The sequence below is a fragment of the Euprymna scolopes genome, chromosome 6 (genome assembly GCF_053919585.1).
Source record: "Euprymna scolopes isolate OS-2025 chromosome 6, ASM5391958v1, whole genome shotgun sequence".
In the NCBI taxonomy this organism is placed as follows: Eukaryota; Metazoa; Mollusca; class Cephalopoda; order Sepiida; family Sepiolidae; genus Euprymna; species Euprymna scolopes.
Genome location: NC_136487.1, coordinates 25248405 through 25264464, shown reverse-complemented (window position 1 = coordinate 25264464; position 16060 = coordinate 25248405). Strand labels below are relative to the sequence as shown.

Sequence of the window (16060 nt, the reverse complement as noted above, 5' to 3'; positions counted from 1 at the left end):
ATTTTATGGGTGTACTATTTTTGTTTTTTCTACAATTAGAGATTCCCAAATACTGTTAATTTTTAAGCTTAGTCTGATTAGGGGAACAATAGTTCAATCTAAACAAGTAATATTGAAAATGTTTAATTTTTTTTTTTTATATAATGTATCCAAAAATTGTAAATTCTGGACCTTTGTTGTCTGGTGACAAAGAGAGCTTCTTTTTTTTTTTTTTTATCATTATTATTTTTGCTTCAGACAGGGCTAAAATGTTTAAAATCTACTCATGTTTTTTTTAATTGGCTTGAGATCTTCATCTTCAAAAGTTCATACATCCATCCATTTATACATACATACATACATACATATATGAGGCAGGTCAATATTCTCCCAATACTTCCCAAATACTCACCAAAATTTATTACCACTCATCTGTTGAAATTGAGAAAATCTATTCGAAATTTACATATGAAAATAAACTCATACCCTTCCTCTAAAAGTTCTATAAGCATATCTTTCTCTCTCAGTTTTAACAAAAGGTTTTGAAATTTGCTTTGTAAAAATCTAAAATTTGTATCCAAGATTTCAATCAGATAAGATCATGACTGAATTGTTCTAAAAATTAGTGATAGCATTTTTTTTTTTTTTAATTTGCTATTGTCCACCAATGTGATATCAATTTAATAAAATTTGACATGTCAGTTCGATTAGGAAAACAGTTCTCACAAGCTGCAATAGTTATCCCATGAAAATGGCAACAGCTAAATTAACATTTTGTTTATTGTCACTAGGATGCTATCATTTTAATGTTAGCTTTTGTGCCTTGCATAATTTAACATTTAGGAGGGTATCTTAGTTAAATTCTTTGTGTAAATCAGACCAAAGCTTCTTTCTTAGAAATGAACGCCTGTGGAACCCTGTTCCGTCTGCCTGCTTCCCACCTGACTACAACCTGGATGTCTTCAAGTCCAATGTAAACAAATTCCTGATGAACCACCCCCTTAGCTAGACACTTCATTAATTCTCCACACTAACGTACTGTACTTGCAATAACCCTTATCCCTGAGTGGCTTCCGGGTCTTGATAAGTAGTGACCACCGTGTAAAAAAAAAAAAAATACCCCTCTTTAGAGAAAAACCAATATTTGAGCTCTCAAATGTAAAAGCAAGAAATACAAACTTCTTTTTGTTCAGAAAACTATTATATTTTAAACACATGAACAGAAGAAAAAGAAATATTTTGGAGGGAAGATTAAGGAAGAGTTATATCATGTGTTTTGTTCCCCTCAAATTTATCAAGTATTCGTTTACATTGGCTGAATGATCGTCTGCAACAACAGCTCTGAGTAAAAAATCCAGAATTTATCAATTGAAAAATACATTTTAGGATTTTTTGAGAAAGCCACCCACCATTTACTGTTACTTCATGACAGACTTTAAAAACTATTGGTACGTTTTGTTTTTTGTTTTTTTTTTAGACTCATAATCATAAATATTATTATTTCCTTATGAAGCTTGTTATTTCATTTGCACCAACACACTCTCCACCATGAAATTGTGTTCCTTTTTGAAGATGCATTTCATCAACCAATAAGAGTCCTTAGAAAGATTTTTTTTTTTTTTTTTTTGCAAGAGTGATTTTATTGTTGTATTTGCTTCCTCATTAACTCTTTGAATTTTTCTAATAAAGAAAAAGGTGTCAATAGAAATTTCTCCAAGTATTTTATATTATTATATAATGTATAGCTCAGTAAGGCATGCCGTTGTGCAGAAAATGGAGGACGAGCCTTTGGTATATAACGTTTTTTGTAACCTGTTTAAAATTAAGTATGGCTCTTCTTCCACTAAGTTTATGATGTATGTTAGAAAATTTTATAAAATGTTAAATTTTGTAAGTTTAATATTATTTCCATAAAGAAATATTTTCTTTTATAGATGGAAAATGTTTCAAAGTTAAAGGCTATTCTATGAATTCGAATATAATTTTCATGTTTTTTTTTAATTTATTTATTTAAAACCAGAATGACAATATTTCAGTCAATTGAGTAAAATCCGTTTTAGTGTCAATTGAAATAAAATCTTGCAATTTATTTTTTTTTTTTTTATCCGTCGTTTCTTTGAGTGTTTTCTAAAATTTGTTTGAGTCGGCAAAAGAGATGATTTTAATATTTTTTTCTGAATGTATTCTTGTCATTGGCTGTAAATCAACCTAAGAAAAAATACAGAAATATTTTTATGATGTACGTACCCGTCACGGAATGATGTCATATTCCTAAAATTACGTACATTGGTAGTTTTATTTTTAACTAAGAAAATCAACTTCTATGTGTTAGAAAATAAAAAAGTCTCGCATCGCCATATTGGGGGGGGGGAAACAAGAACAGATAGCTCAACAATAATTAAAGTTTGCGAGATCAGACTTGTAATGCTAACGATTTCACATTAATCGCTTTTAATTTTCAAAATGATTTTCTTTATAAAAATAAAACTACTTGATGAATTTATGTGATTTTTAGAATGTGAATGTAACATCTCCTTTTCATGCAGAGTATATACCTCATTAAGGTTTACTTAAAGGTTTTTTTTTTTTCCTTTTTTTGTAGTTAGGTTGAAGTCTATCCAGACAAAACCCCAAAAAAAAAAAAAAATGAACTCCTTGCTGGCACTGAAAATGTGACTTTCAAAAAACGTGCTTATGACGTCATAACTACATTATTGTCTGTTATTGAAGTAAATCTTTTCCTTAAGTAGCCTTTGATATCATTACCTTTAAGTTTTGTTTTAGAATTGTGTTTGCCTCAGTTCGGTCTCGGATGGACATCCTCCCTGATTTGAGACCGTCACCTCCGGATTTATCGCCGGTCGCATGAGACACCCTCTTTGAGGAATGTCGATAAGTCTGATCACAACAATTTCTGAGGGAGTTGGATTCCCTACATGCAAATAATCTTGTGACTCCGCGAAAAGAGAAGGATAAATAATACCCGGTCTTTTGGCCTGTATTAAAGTGCATGTCGGTTCTATCATTCCGACTGAGCTAATTTTATTTTTCGAGTAAATCAGAAAAACAAACTATTCGAAATACACAGCGAACGGTGTGAAAAAAAAATCTACCCGCCCCCAACAAAATAAAATACTAGTAATGAAAATAAAGGGTGCTAGTGCACTTACTGATCCGCACTATTTTTTAAATCGTATTTCCAAGTTTAATTAAAGTTTTATGTTTTTCTTCAACTGTAAAAAAAAATAGGTGCTAATACAGAGAGTGATCCGCGCTATTTTTAAATCGTATTTCCACATTTAATTAAAGTGTTGTTTTTTATTCACTTGTACAGAATAGATACAATCTATCTGGATTTTTCGGGTCCTGTCGTAATGAAAATGTTTTCGTCATCCAATCAAATTCGTTTCTGAGTTCACTTCCGTTTCGTTATTCGTTCCTAGTCTTTTCTGAAAAGAATCCTTCACAAATTCACAAGTCTTTAGCTCTGAGCACTTGCTGTTTTTCGTGCTGTTCGCGGAATATTACGCCACAAACGTACCCGATTGCTTTTATTTTGTAAGTTTATTTAAATAGAAGTTAATTTATAAAATTGCTTATAAAACTTTTTCCTTTTTTTTTCTTTTTTTTTAAAAAACCATGTTAGAAAATCCATTTTTTTTTTTTTTAAACCATGTTAGAAAATCCATTTTTTTTTTTTTAAACCATGTTAGAAAATCCAATCTAGGCTCCCTTATTTGTTCTACAAGCCATTTTAGGAGGTAACCGTTTGAACATAACACTACTTTTTTTTTAAATTTTTATTAAAAACAAATTTTAGCACAGACGAGTTTAAAATTTATTTGAATAACAAATTCAATATTTTGTTTGTCTCTCTTTACCAAACAAAATATGGAAGCAGGTAGGTACCTAAAATAAACACTCGTAGAACCGTATTTCATATTTAATATACAAATGTTTATATTATTAATCGTTAAACTGTGTAAATCTTAAAACCAAACAAAATTATAATAAAGATAAATTATTAATTGCAGTTTGAAGAACATAAACAAAGGTTTTAAAAAATCATTAAGTCGCTTCTGCTTTTTCATAGTTCGTATAGTTAACAAAAATCTGACGTCACGGAAACATGCATATTTTTTTCACATTCATTTGGCAATGCCTATTGAATACTAATTTAATTCGTTTATTAAAGTTTTTTCTGTTTGTATTATTATACACATATATTGAAAAAGGTTTAAAATATATATATGTATATATATATATATATATATATATATATATATATATATATAACAAATAAATGTTATCAAAGGCAAGATAAGTTACTTTTCTACCTAACTGGATAATTTTCTAGTGTTTTTATTTAATGTAACATGTTTATTCAGATCGAAAAACAGTGTTTAACGATGTATTCGGAAACTTAAAATGGCGCCAGACTCTGAACACGGTAAGTTTGGGAAAATGAGTTAAAAATAAAAATATATAAAATACTGTTATAAATCCACCGAATATATGTCAGCTTATGTCACGGTAACATATATTGAACAAGTTTCTAACAGTATTTTGTATATATATGCATTGTTTTATTTATTTTCCCTAAACTTGCCGTGTTCAGCAGAGAGTCCGGTGCCATTTTAAATTTTCCAGTACATCATCGGTAAACAGTTTTTTGAGCGGAATCTCCAACTTCCAACGTAGACTCCTACTACCATGTCTCCTTCTCCAACATCAGGGGTCTACGTTCTAACCTTCCAGAGGTTGAAACCCAATTACAGGAGACTAAACCAGACCTTTTATTTTTAAGTGAAACTGGCATTGGACAGGCTATTTCCCTAGAAGAGTTCACAATTAAAGGATACTCTAACTTAACTTCTAAATCTGACCTCCAAGATCGCGAGGGGCATGGAATTTGTGCCTATATTAGGGATAACTTTCCTATATGTGCTTCCGGGTTGCTTTAGCTCACACTACGGCATTTATATTTACTCTCTATCGCCCCCATAACAGCGGAGTTACTATCTTTCAAAGCATATCTAAGAAAATTGACCAAGTCTTATCTGCTTATCCTTCAGCTAACATTCACGTATGTGGTGACTTCAATGTTCACAATGTCGAATGGTTGACCCACTCTAACAAGACCGATTATGAGGAAAGGTTCTGTCATGATTTCTCCATTGCCTATGACCTCACTCAGATTGTTCAGGAACCCACCCGTGTGCCCGACAATGATGGCCTACTAGACCTTTTTCTCACAACTTGCCCTGAACTATGTTCCGTTTCTGTTCTGTCGCCTCTTGGCTCTTCCGACCACTCTGTTGTATCAATTAAGATAAAAATGAAATGTAATAAGTCCCCAGACGTACCTGTCCATCGTACAGTATATCGATACACTAAGGCTGACTGGGATAGCTTCCGTACATTTATATCTGATCTACCTCTGCATTCCATGTTTAAAAAGGATGTGTCCTCTATAGTATTAGACCTGACGGAATGGTTAATTGTAGGTATTGACCGTTTCATACCCTCGAAAAAGTTTCAGCAAAAACCTAACAGCCAGCCATGGTTCTCTCCAGAATGTGCTGCTGCCATTGCGCACAGAAATCACTTTTTCCACTGTTTCCAACGTAATAGATGTATGAAAACTAAAGCCGCTTTCAGGACTGCCAGCAACCATTGTAAGAAAGTAATAAAGAATGCAAGAGAGTTGTATGCTCTATCTGTTAAGTCCAAAGTAGCTGAGCAGCGGCTTGGTTCCCACCAGTTTTGGCAAATAGCAAACAGAATCCTGAACAGAAGCGTGTGCTCCATCCCAACTATTATCAATGGACCTGAGGTAATCTCGTCAGCATCAGACAAAGCCAAACTCTTTGTCAAGAACTTTGCAGCTAATTCTACCCTTTGCGATCAAGGCTGCCAACCCCCAATATTTCCTCCTGTATCAGAAAACACGCTATGTGATATACATATATCTGTACGTGATGTTGCCAAGCTAATCAAAAACCTTGATTCCAGTAAAGCAACTGGCCCTGACGGTATTCCAATTATAGTACTCAAAAAACTTCAACCTGAACTAGCGCCCATACTTAAAAAACTGTTTAAACGTTGTCTTAAGGAGAATAGTTTCCCATCTCCCTGGAAAATCTCATCAGTATGCCCTGTATTTAAGAATTCAGGTGATCGCTCATCTCCCTCTCAGTACAGGCCAATAAGTCTCCTGTGCGTCATGAGTAAGTTGCTGGAATCTGTATTAAATACAGAAGTAATCAACCATCTCAACAAAAATAACCTTCTTAGTGACACTCAATATGGTTTCCGTTCTGCTAGATCTACAGCAGATGTGCTTACAGTTATATCTCATAGGATTAGCAAATCTCTCGACGGAGGCAACCTTTCTAGGGCAATTGCTCTTGACATATCTAAGGCCTTTGATAGGGTATGGCATAAAGGTTTACTTCATAAGATCTCTAGCTATGGTATTGCTGGAAATGTCTTCTCAATTATTAAATCATTTCTTTCTGATAGGTTCATAAGAGTAGTAGTTGAGGGGCAAAAATCAGAAGCTCACAGTATTAATGCCGGTGTCCCTCAGGGGTCCATCCTGGGCCCAACTCTTTTCCTGATCTACATTAATGATCTTCCAAATCACATCCTTACATCATTTGTAGACATCTATGCTGACGATACTACCATTTATGGTAGCACATCTAAGACACTAAACGACCAAGTTCTCTCCAATTCTCTCTCCTCTGATCTTGAGCACGAAGTACAATGGGGTAAAGAATGGCTGGTTACTTTTAATGCATCTAAAACCAAGCTTCTCTCTTTACATCATCAACATTCTGATCCACATCTGACATCAATTGAAATGAATGGCTCTCGTCTTCAGGAGGCCTCAAGTTTTGACAAACTTCTTGGCTTGACCATTACTCCTGATCTTAAATGGAACACGTACATCAAATCTGTTGCCAAGGCCGCTGGAAAAATGGTGGGATCTTTCTATCGATCCGGTAGATATCTCACTGCTGATGCTATTCTCTATCTATATAAGAGCCAGGTACGTCCAAGGATGGAATACTGTTGCCACATCTGGGCGGGAGCTGCTAGAAAGGACTTGGCCTGCCTTGATAGAGTTCAAAATAGACTTCGTAGCCTCGTAGGAGATGTCCTTTTCTCTTCCTTACAACCTTTATCTCACAGAAGAGATGTTGCAAGTTTGTCTCTGATGTATCGTTATTTTCATGGAAAGTGTTCGAATGAGCTTCAATCTATGGTCCCCCCTCGCCAAACTTTCACAAGAAACACTCGTCTAGCTGTAAACACTATCAATAATTCCCCCCACTCTTTATCTGTGCCTAAACCTTAACGTAGATTCCATGAACAAAGCTTTTTTCTTAGAACTGCACGCCTGTGGAATTGTCTTCCGTTTTCCTGCTTTCCGGCTGACTACAATATGGTTGTCTTCAAGTCTAACGTAAATAAGTTCTTGATGAGCCGTTCCATATAAGTTATCAACTTTACCAAATTTTCATTACTAATGATTACTATAATGTCCAATTTCTACTGTACACTCTGTAACCCTTATCCTTGAGTGGCCTCTTGGCCTTGATAATGTGGTGATGCCTATGTAAAAAAAAAAAAAAAAAAAAACATGCATTAAATAAAAACACTAAAAAATTATCCAGTTAGGCAAGAGAAGTTACTTTTCTACCTTTGATAACATTTATTTGTTATATATCTGTTTTTTGACAACTTTTTCCAATCTGTGTACAGTAATACAAACCCATTTTATTAGTTTTTAAAATGGCGATGACGATCTCGAAAAAAAAAAATTGTTCTCGTACAATTAGGAACGATGATTGTATTTGTGAAGAAGATGAGACGATATCATGTTTTTATTTTATCTCGTTTTTTTGTTTGTTTTATTTTGTGTTTGCTTGCTTCCTTTATTTTTTTTGATTGTTTATTTTTTTTTTGTTCGTTTGTTTTATTTTTTATTAACGTGAAAATATATTTTCGATATAAATTTACAAACTGAAAATTATCAACCTTATATTTATGAATTATTTTGGAGTTCATTGTTTTCATAAATATTCTAGTTTTTCATCAAAATGATATCCAACAAACTGTCTCAATTACTTTTTTCACTTGGTTGCAATAATTTTTTTTGTTGAATTAAATTGAGACTATTCGTTTTTATTAAGATAAATTTTAAACTCAAATTTGTTAACATCTCTGTTTAATACCGATTACTTCATAAGATGGCTGTCAAATTTTATCGACCAGTTTTAGTGGTGAAAGAAAATTAATCGGGTTTACTTTTCTACCTAACTGGATAATTTTCTAGTGTTTTTATTTAATGTAACATGTTTATTCAGCTCGAAAAACATATTGTTTACCGATATTTTGGAAAATTAAAAATGGCGCCCGACTCTCTCTTTGACACGGTAAGTTTAGGAAAGAGATATAAATAAAAAAACAAAACAAAAATACTGTTAGAAACTCGCTCAATATGTTACTGTGAAATAGGCTGACATGTATTCGGTGGGTTTTTAACAGTATTTTGTATAATTTTTTTATTTAACTCTTTTTCCCAAACTTACTATTATCCAGTTAGGTAGAAAAGTAACTTATCTTGCCTTTGAATACATTTATTTGTTATATATTTGTTTTTTGACAACTTTTTCGAATCTATGTGTACAGTAATACAAACCCAATTAATTCATCATATTAATTTATTTTCTGATTTTTTTTTTTTTTTTTTTTTTTCTATTTTTCGAATTATTAAAAGCATGTTTACCCTTGGTCGAATGATAACATGTCTAATAAACTAAATTTTATTTAATTAATATTAAAGCTAGTTCACTCTTAGTTCGGATGGGAATATATTTAGTAAACACTATTTGATTTCATTATTTATTAATATTTGGAAAATAAAAAATGAAACTTAAAAAAAAAAATTGTAGAAATTAGAAAACAAATTAATATTTTCAAAGTTGAAAAAAATCTGCAAAAGTCAAACAAATTAACACTATTAATTTGTTTTAGGAAAATCAGAGGAAATTAGTCAAAACTTGGGAATTAATCGCTTCGATATAACCGAAAAATCAAACCCTGCAAAAATGATTTTGTAAGACTAGTGTCTTGATTGAATAATATAAAAATATTAAATTAATTTTTTAGAATTGCGTTTATGAGGGGATGGGGGCTAGCATGTCCTCAGGAATTATAAGATATTTGTGTGGGCGAATGTTTACTGGTACAACCACATCTCAAACTACCTCTTCCTCCTCCTTGATGTTGACCATTTTACAATCCATTCTTATAAAACAGAAATTAAATATCTTGTCTAATTTCAATGTTAACTTTCTTAAAATGGACTCGTATGTATGGGATTTTTAATGCATTATTTTGAGCTAATAATTTGAGTTTTTATAAGACTTAGTTGAGGTTGTAAAAAAAAGCTGTTTTGCATAAGTTTTGTAAAAGTGTTATCTTAAAAAAAAAATAAAATGACTACCAACTCCGTTGACCCATGTAGTGAGAATGTCCGTTCAATAATTTAATATTTCACTAATTTAACCAGTTATCTTCTATGCAGTGAAGTCATTTTATTAATCATTTTTTAAATTTATACAGAAGAGAAGAAATAGTTTTAGTTGTAAAATTGCCAACTCTTTTCATATTAAACCTAAAATTAGTTATTTACCTAACGGAATTCGGTTTTTAAATAAATTGTAGCAAAGTATAGAGATATTGTCCATAACATGTTACAACAAAAACAATAGGGGCAGTTGGCCCAGCAGATAAAGATGTTGGTTGGTTGGTTGTTTTTGTTTTACGGCATATCAACCCTTTTCAGGTTATTTAATGCCGAATCCAGTGATTTTGAAGAACAATTTTTTAATAGAGTATATTTGTTTTTTTAAGTCGGTTTCTATTTAACCCATAGTTGGGACCCTAACAGGTACTACCAGTCTGGGTCAGAATGGACCTGCGAGCAATGGCAATTAAAGGGTGGCTCCGCACTCCCTAAAGCCCGCAAGCTGGGGCCTCACCATCGGATATAGTTTAAGGTCATATCCAGGACAAGATAAAGATGTCAAGTGACGTTCCTCTAAACGTTGATGGTTCAATCCTCACTAGAGGCGATATTGACTAAGAATGAAATAATTATTTAAAACTTATTCTGTCATGGTTGCAAGAATGAGAAAAATCTACCCTCATAGACTAAATAAATCGTTCAGTTGAGAATAGATTCCCCAGTTTGACATGATGCAACTGAAAACACTGACGGTTACGTCAACTGGAACATTGTGAGATTAACCTTCAATATTAGAATAATAATTCGAATAATACAAAATATCATTCCTCATGTAAAAACATTTCGAAACATGAGCATCTCTATTTTTATTAAAGTTCTGGCCAATTTCACTTTAGAATGGCCTATATATGGAATTTATTGGAAAGAAATAATTTACTTTAGATAAAGTTGTTTTACACATATCTGACAAGATGCACATATTTTTTTGCTTTTCTTTTTAATTTGTATAAATGCATTTAAATTTACCTCTTAAATTTTATGAAATTACCAAAAGAATATCCGTAAAATGAATTACTTGAAACAGGACAATTTTTACAGCTTTTATGTCATCTTAATAATCAAAATATATCAAAATCTTATCTAGAATACTTATTCTGATTTCACTTGATTTTGATTCTAGAAAATGTCTTAAATTTAAGCTTAAGAGGACTTAAGAAGAAATTGGAATTCAGGGAATCTTGTTAAATTTGTGTTTAATGATTATGGATCAAATTCAATGCAAATCTGAAACATTTGAATTTTTCAAATAGAAAGTTATGCCCATATTATGCTCCCTTTAAAATCTTATGTCTAGACTCCTTATTCTAACTCTCATGATCCTTTAACACCCTTTAAATAATCTGAAGAAACTGTAAATCAAGGAATAATATATTAAATAGTGTCTGATATCTATTGTAAAAAGTTCATAAAATATCTGATGATAATCTGAATTTTCACAAATTTTTTTTTACTTCCTATTAATAAAAGATTAGAATAAATATAGCCCACAATTGGACATGCTACGCCAAGTAGCTATTAATCTATTAATTAGCTTAGAACTGAATCCTGTACATGTAAATATGTAAACACACCTTACTTAATAAAGATACAAATGTGAATCTAACAGTTACAATTACCGAAATCAATCTGCTAATAAAACGATGCACACATTCATAGAAACATGAATAAATCTGTGTTGACACGTAAATTTATTGACAAAAAAAAAAAAAAAAAAAACTAATAAGAATATCTATGTGGTAAAGTGGGAGTTATTGGATTAGAATATTTCAGAGTTATCGCCCCTCAATCATTACTGATCAAGAAGAGAGTACATTCTTTTATGCAGAATTTCAAAAAATAAATTGGACCCTCTATATGCGAGATAAAAAAAAAAAAAAAAAAAAAAAAAAAAAAACTTTCCTTTTTGTAGCGTGGACTGAAAGGCTTACATTAAGGACATTGCTAAATCTGCTGCAAAGAAGATTGGCTCTCTTTCTACAATGCTAAAAAATTACTCAGCCACAATTTGGCCATGCATGGAGGGTATTGTTGCCACATCTGTACTGGTTCATCTACCACTAGTCTCTCCCTCTTAGACAGGATTCAAAGCAAGAGGCTTATATCTAATAGGTTCAGCATTGTCAGCCATGCTCCAATCTTTGTACTATTGCCACAAATGTCATATTCTTGTGGCTATTTTACAAGTACTTTAATGGAATGTTCTCTGAACTCCTGCCCTTGTACCTGCTTAACGTACATATCTTCGACTAACCAGACAAGCAGCAAAACCACACCCCTTCATTGTTGAGGTCTATAGATGCTAAACTGCCCTCTACTCTAGCAGTTTCTTTCCTCAGACTGCTACATTTCAGCATTCTGCCCCTGCTTTACTGACTGTACTAATGCATTAGGAAATGAAAGGTAATAATAATAAACTCTTGGTTGCATCCAAAAGAAGTTTTTTTTTTCTTTTTTTTTTAGCTAGTCATTACTTTATCTAGAAATAATTCTGTCTCCAAGTTGATTTGACAGTCTTCTGGGTGTTATTCTTTAAAGGATTTCAGATGGACTATAAAGCCCTAAATACCCCCCCTCCCATTCCTAAAATTTGCACAACCTCAGGTGCACTATTTTACACCCACAGAAATAAAAACTACTACAACTTAATCATACCTACAAGACTGGACTGGTGTCATGAGATAGTCTATCCAGTGTTGGAAAATGGCTAATTATTGCGGTAGTATAACAAGATGAATCTTCAACACATAACATAACAAATATGGCTAGCATATGGTGCCGATCTTAATATATATATATGTAATTTGTCATCACATCGAATATAGAGTAGCATATCCTCTCTCATAGAATCAGTGGTAATAGTTGTTATGGGGATGAAAACTTTGCTCATTAGTACTTTTTGTTGTTTTTTTACAGTATATTACACAGTATTAGTCTCTGAAACGCATAAACCATTTGAAGAATTTGGGGGGGGGCAGGGGTCTTTTTGTTTACGCAAATAGATCGGAATTCATTGGTACGAATGTAAACAAGTACAGTGTGTTCCACATTTAAAAATGTTTTTATTTTGAAATTCTCAGTTGTCACCCCTTATTTTTCTCTCTAGTAAACCAGTTAAACCAAAGAATATCAGCTTCATTTTTTTTTATAATTGAGATCATTTATTCCTTTGATTAGGTGTCAATTTTTGTTTAGGTCTTTGTTGGAAATCTTTTAGTATTGCAATAATTTTGTCAAAAACATAGAAAACAGAAACTGAACTTAACCATTAGGATACTGTGATTAAATGCCTTAAAACTTGGTATAAACCTGTTCTCTCAGCAGCCTGTAGTGTCCAGTGCAAACAAACAAAACAAAAGGATAAAAGAAAACAAAATGGCTGCTGCTCCCCTTTATATGCTGACGGTTTGTCACCTCATATGCAAATGAGATGCTTCTGGTTTAAATATAAAGGCTGATTTTTCAGAGACTGTTGAGTTTGTGTGTTGGAGTAGCAGGTCTTGTTATTTAAAAGTGCAGCGTAGTTAAAACTTGATCATTTAACCTCAAACATGTGTTTAACAATATATGAATGGTATACTTTTGTAACGTCTAGTCTGATAAGTTTCTGATATTATCTTGTATTTCAGAAAAAGACACACACACGCCCTCCAAAAACTTTAAGATTTATTTTTTTTAAATTGGAATTTATTCCAGACATATTGTTACTGAGATGTCAGGGACTATGGATTAGGGGCCAGAAATTAAAGGAAATATGCTAAATGAGGAATTGTGCTGCCAAATGTTTGTTTACATTACATTTAAATTTCTGCATGTAGATACAATGAGGGAAATATGGAGTAGGAAGAGTTCCAAAGATTGTCAATATGAGGAAATAAGCTGTTAGAGTAGAAAGCACTCAGTCGTCAGGGGATCTCCACAGTGAATGGATAGGAATTAAACTAATTGTCTAGTTAATCGGGTGCATTTACATCAATGTAGCACCAAAGCAGCAATTTCTTCGGCTCACATTCCATTAAAGAAAAGCGATGCAGTATTGCAACGACAAGGTTGGGACTAGGTGCATAGTGAGGACACTATTAGATTAGAAACTTTTTTGTGTGCTGTTTGAAAGGGAAAAGTTAGTGGCTGGTGCACCAGCCCAGATGTGACAATAATAGGCCATGCTTGGGAAGATGGTGGCTTTGCATAGATATACGATGCTGGCAAACGTGAGAAGTTTGCTAGCATTGTAGAGGAAGCTGGTGCAACATTCACTAGTGCCTCTCTCTTAGACAAGTTTCAAAAAAAGAATCTCTAATGTAACAAGTCTCACACAGTTAAACTAACACCAGTCTTTGTCTCGTCGCCACAATATTGCACCCTTGTGATTGTTTTACAAGTATTTTAATGGAATTTGCTTTCATGGAATTTGCTTTAATGGAATTTGCTTTAATGGAATTTGCTTTAATGGAATTTGCTTTAATGGAATTTGCTTTAATGAGTGTGCTGCTCTTCTCCCCCATTTGCATTAATTATATACGTTCAACCTGTTAGTAAGATGCCACCCTTCAACTGTAGAGATACCCAGATACAAGAGTGCTTTCTACTCTAATGGCTTCTCTGTAGCCCCCTTTCTCGAAGTGCTTACCTTTGGAATTCCTCCCTGCTCCCCCAACTGTACCAACATGCAGATGTTTAAATGTACAAGCATCTTAAAACACAAATCACTACTTATGATGCCCTAATTAACATTAGCCCCTTATGTCTCGGTGGTGAAAACAAAAAAAAAAAAAACAAATAAATAAGAGAACAGCTGACAAGCAAATTGGATATAAAACCAAGAAACATTTATTGGTTAAATAAAATTGTTATTTAATTGTAGTTATTAGTTTGATTAAAACCAACTTTTGTTCCTGACAAAATATACTCTTATTTAGAGGATAGGACCAAGAAGGTGGGTTCTCTCTACCATGCTAGAAAGTTACTTATGCCTGAACGTATTCTGTACCTCTACAAAGACACCATTCGCCCATGTATGGAGTACTGCTGTCACATTTGGGCTGGTGCATCTGTTACAGGGTCCAAAAGAGTCACCAACCTGATAGGTCCCGAACTGTCATCTAAGCTTCAACCCTGTCCCATCGACGAAATGTTGCATCTCTGTGCTTGTTTTACAAGTATTTTAATGGTGGATTCTCTGACGAACGACTAGCCCTTGTGCTCCCTCAACGAAAATACCCCTACAAACCCGACAAGCAGCAGTTTCACTTCTACACAGTAGAGATCCCTAGGGCAGACTCTAATAGCTTCTTCCCCAGAACTCCTACACTTTGGAATTCTCTTCCGGTTTCCTGCTTTCCCAACTGTACTGACATGCAGAAGTTCAAATGTAATGTGAATAGACACCTTGCTGCTAAACTCCCTTCATAATACCCCTGCAACTTAGGTCCCTGATAGTAGCCCCCTACATCAAAGTGGCAATGTGCCTTGTTTGGGGCGAAAATATAATTTTTTAAAAATCCCTGTTGGTAAATGCTCACTGGAAACTAAAAGCTGCTTGATTACTTTCTGACATTACATATAGACTTTCGTCTACTTCGATTAAGCCTGAACCTCCAAATTTTGAAAGCCGAAATCCGTTTGTAAAGCAAATTTTTTTTTTCTTGACGGGAGAATAAGGTTATCGTTTCGTATCCTTGATTTTCGAGTGTTCGTGTAACTTGTTTACTAAAATAGTTGTGATTGTCCGCCATGGGTTGAACTTTTTTCTTTTGCTGAGCGTTAAAAATATTTCATAAAAAAATATTAGAGATTTATTTTTTTAAATTTTAATTAATATTAGGACTCATATGATTCTAAATAAAGCAATTTATAAATAAAATTAACTCAAATTCAAAAACAAAATTGAAGTGAGTAGTATCAGTAAGTAAAGAATTGCCTTTTAGAAAGGTTTTATTAACTGTAAAATACACGTACGCTCTTGAAAGGATCAAGCGGGAAAATGAAACAGAGGGCGCTTTTATTATGAATGTCAATCCCAAGGGGGATAACTCTTAACAACAAATTAAATCATAACATTTTCCCCGTCCTAAAGTATTCAAGTAAGGGGTAATTAATTATAGACAAATTTTTTTTTACAATCACATAAGAATCATTTTATTTACAAATAACATATGAACCCAAACTGCAGTTTTTTCAGTATTTAGTCACAAAATCCTTATATTTACTAGGGAATTGTCGAACTCGGGACGACCTCCGCACAGATTGGCAGGAATGCTGATTTTCAGTATTATTTTTTAGTGAAATCTGATTTTCTTCTAGATCAGACGATTGATTTTTGTCTTCCTCATGACCAATGTTTTCATTAGTAGAAGGTTCAAATAAAGTCTCTGAAGTAGTAGGATTATTATTAGAGTTTTCTTCATTTGATGAGTTTGGAGCTAAGTCTCGAACGTTGACAGTGGTTTCAGTACCAGAAGGTAGTTGAACATAAGCGTA

The 16060-nt window shown here is 33.1% G+C and overlaps 1 protein-coding gene across 2 annotated transcripts in view; it reads left to right on the top strand.

Annotated features, from left to right (window-relative positions):
- The window catches only part of LOC145277572 (uncharacterized), a 272319-nt gene that overhangs the window by 216456 nt on the left and 39803 nt on the right, over positions 1 to 16060 (top strand). The window contains exon 1 of one of the 2 annotated variants that reach the window (XM_080129064.1): positions 3249 to 3537. The exons of the other annotated variant lie outside the window; for it this stretch is intronic. The gene's annotated coding sequence lies outside the window, so the exon portion shown is untranslated. Of the gene's footprint in view, positions 1 to 3248; positions 3538 to 16060 lie in introns of those variants that run through there. 2 annotated transcript variants of the gene reach the window in all.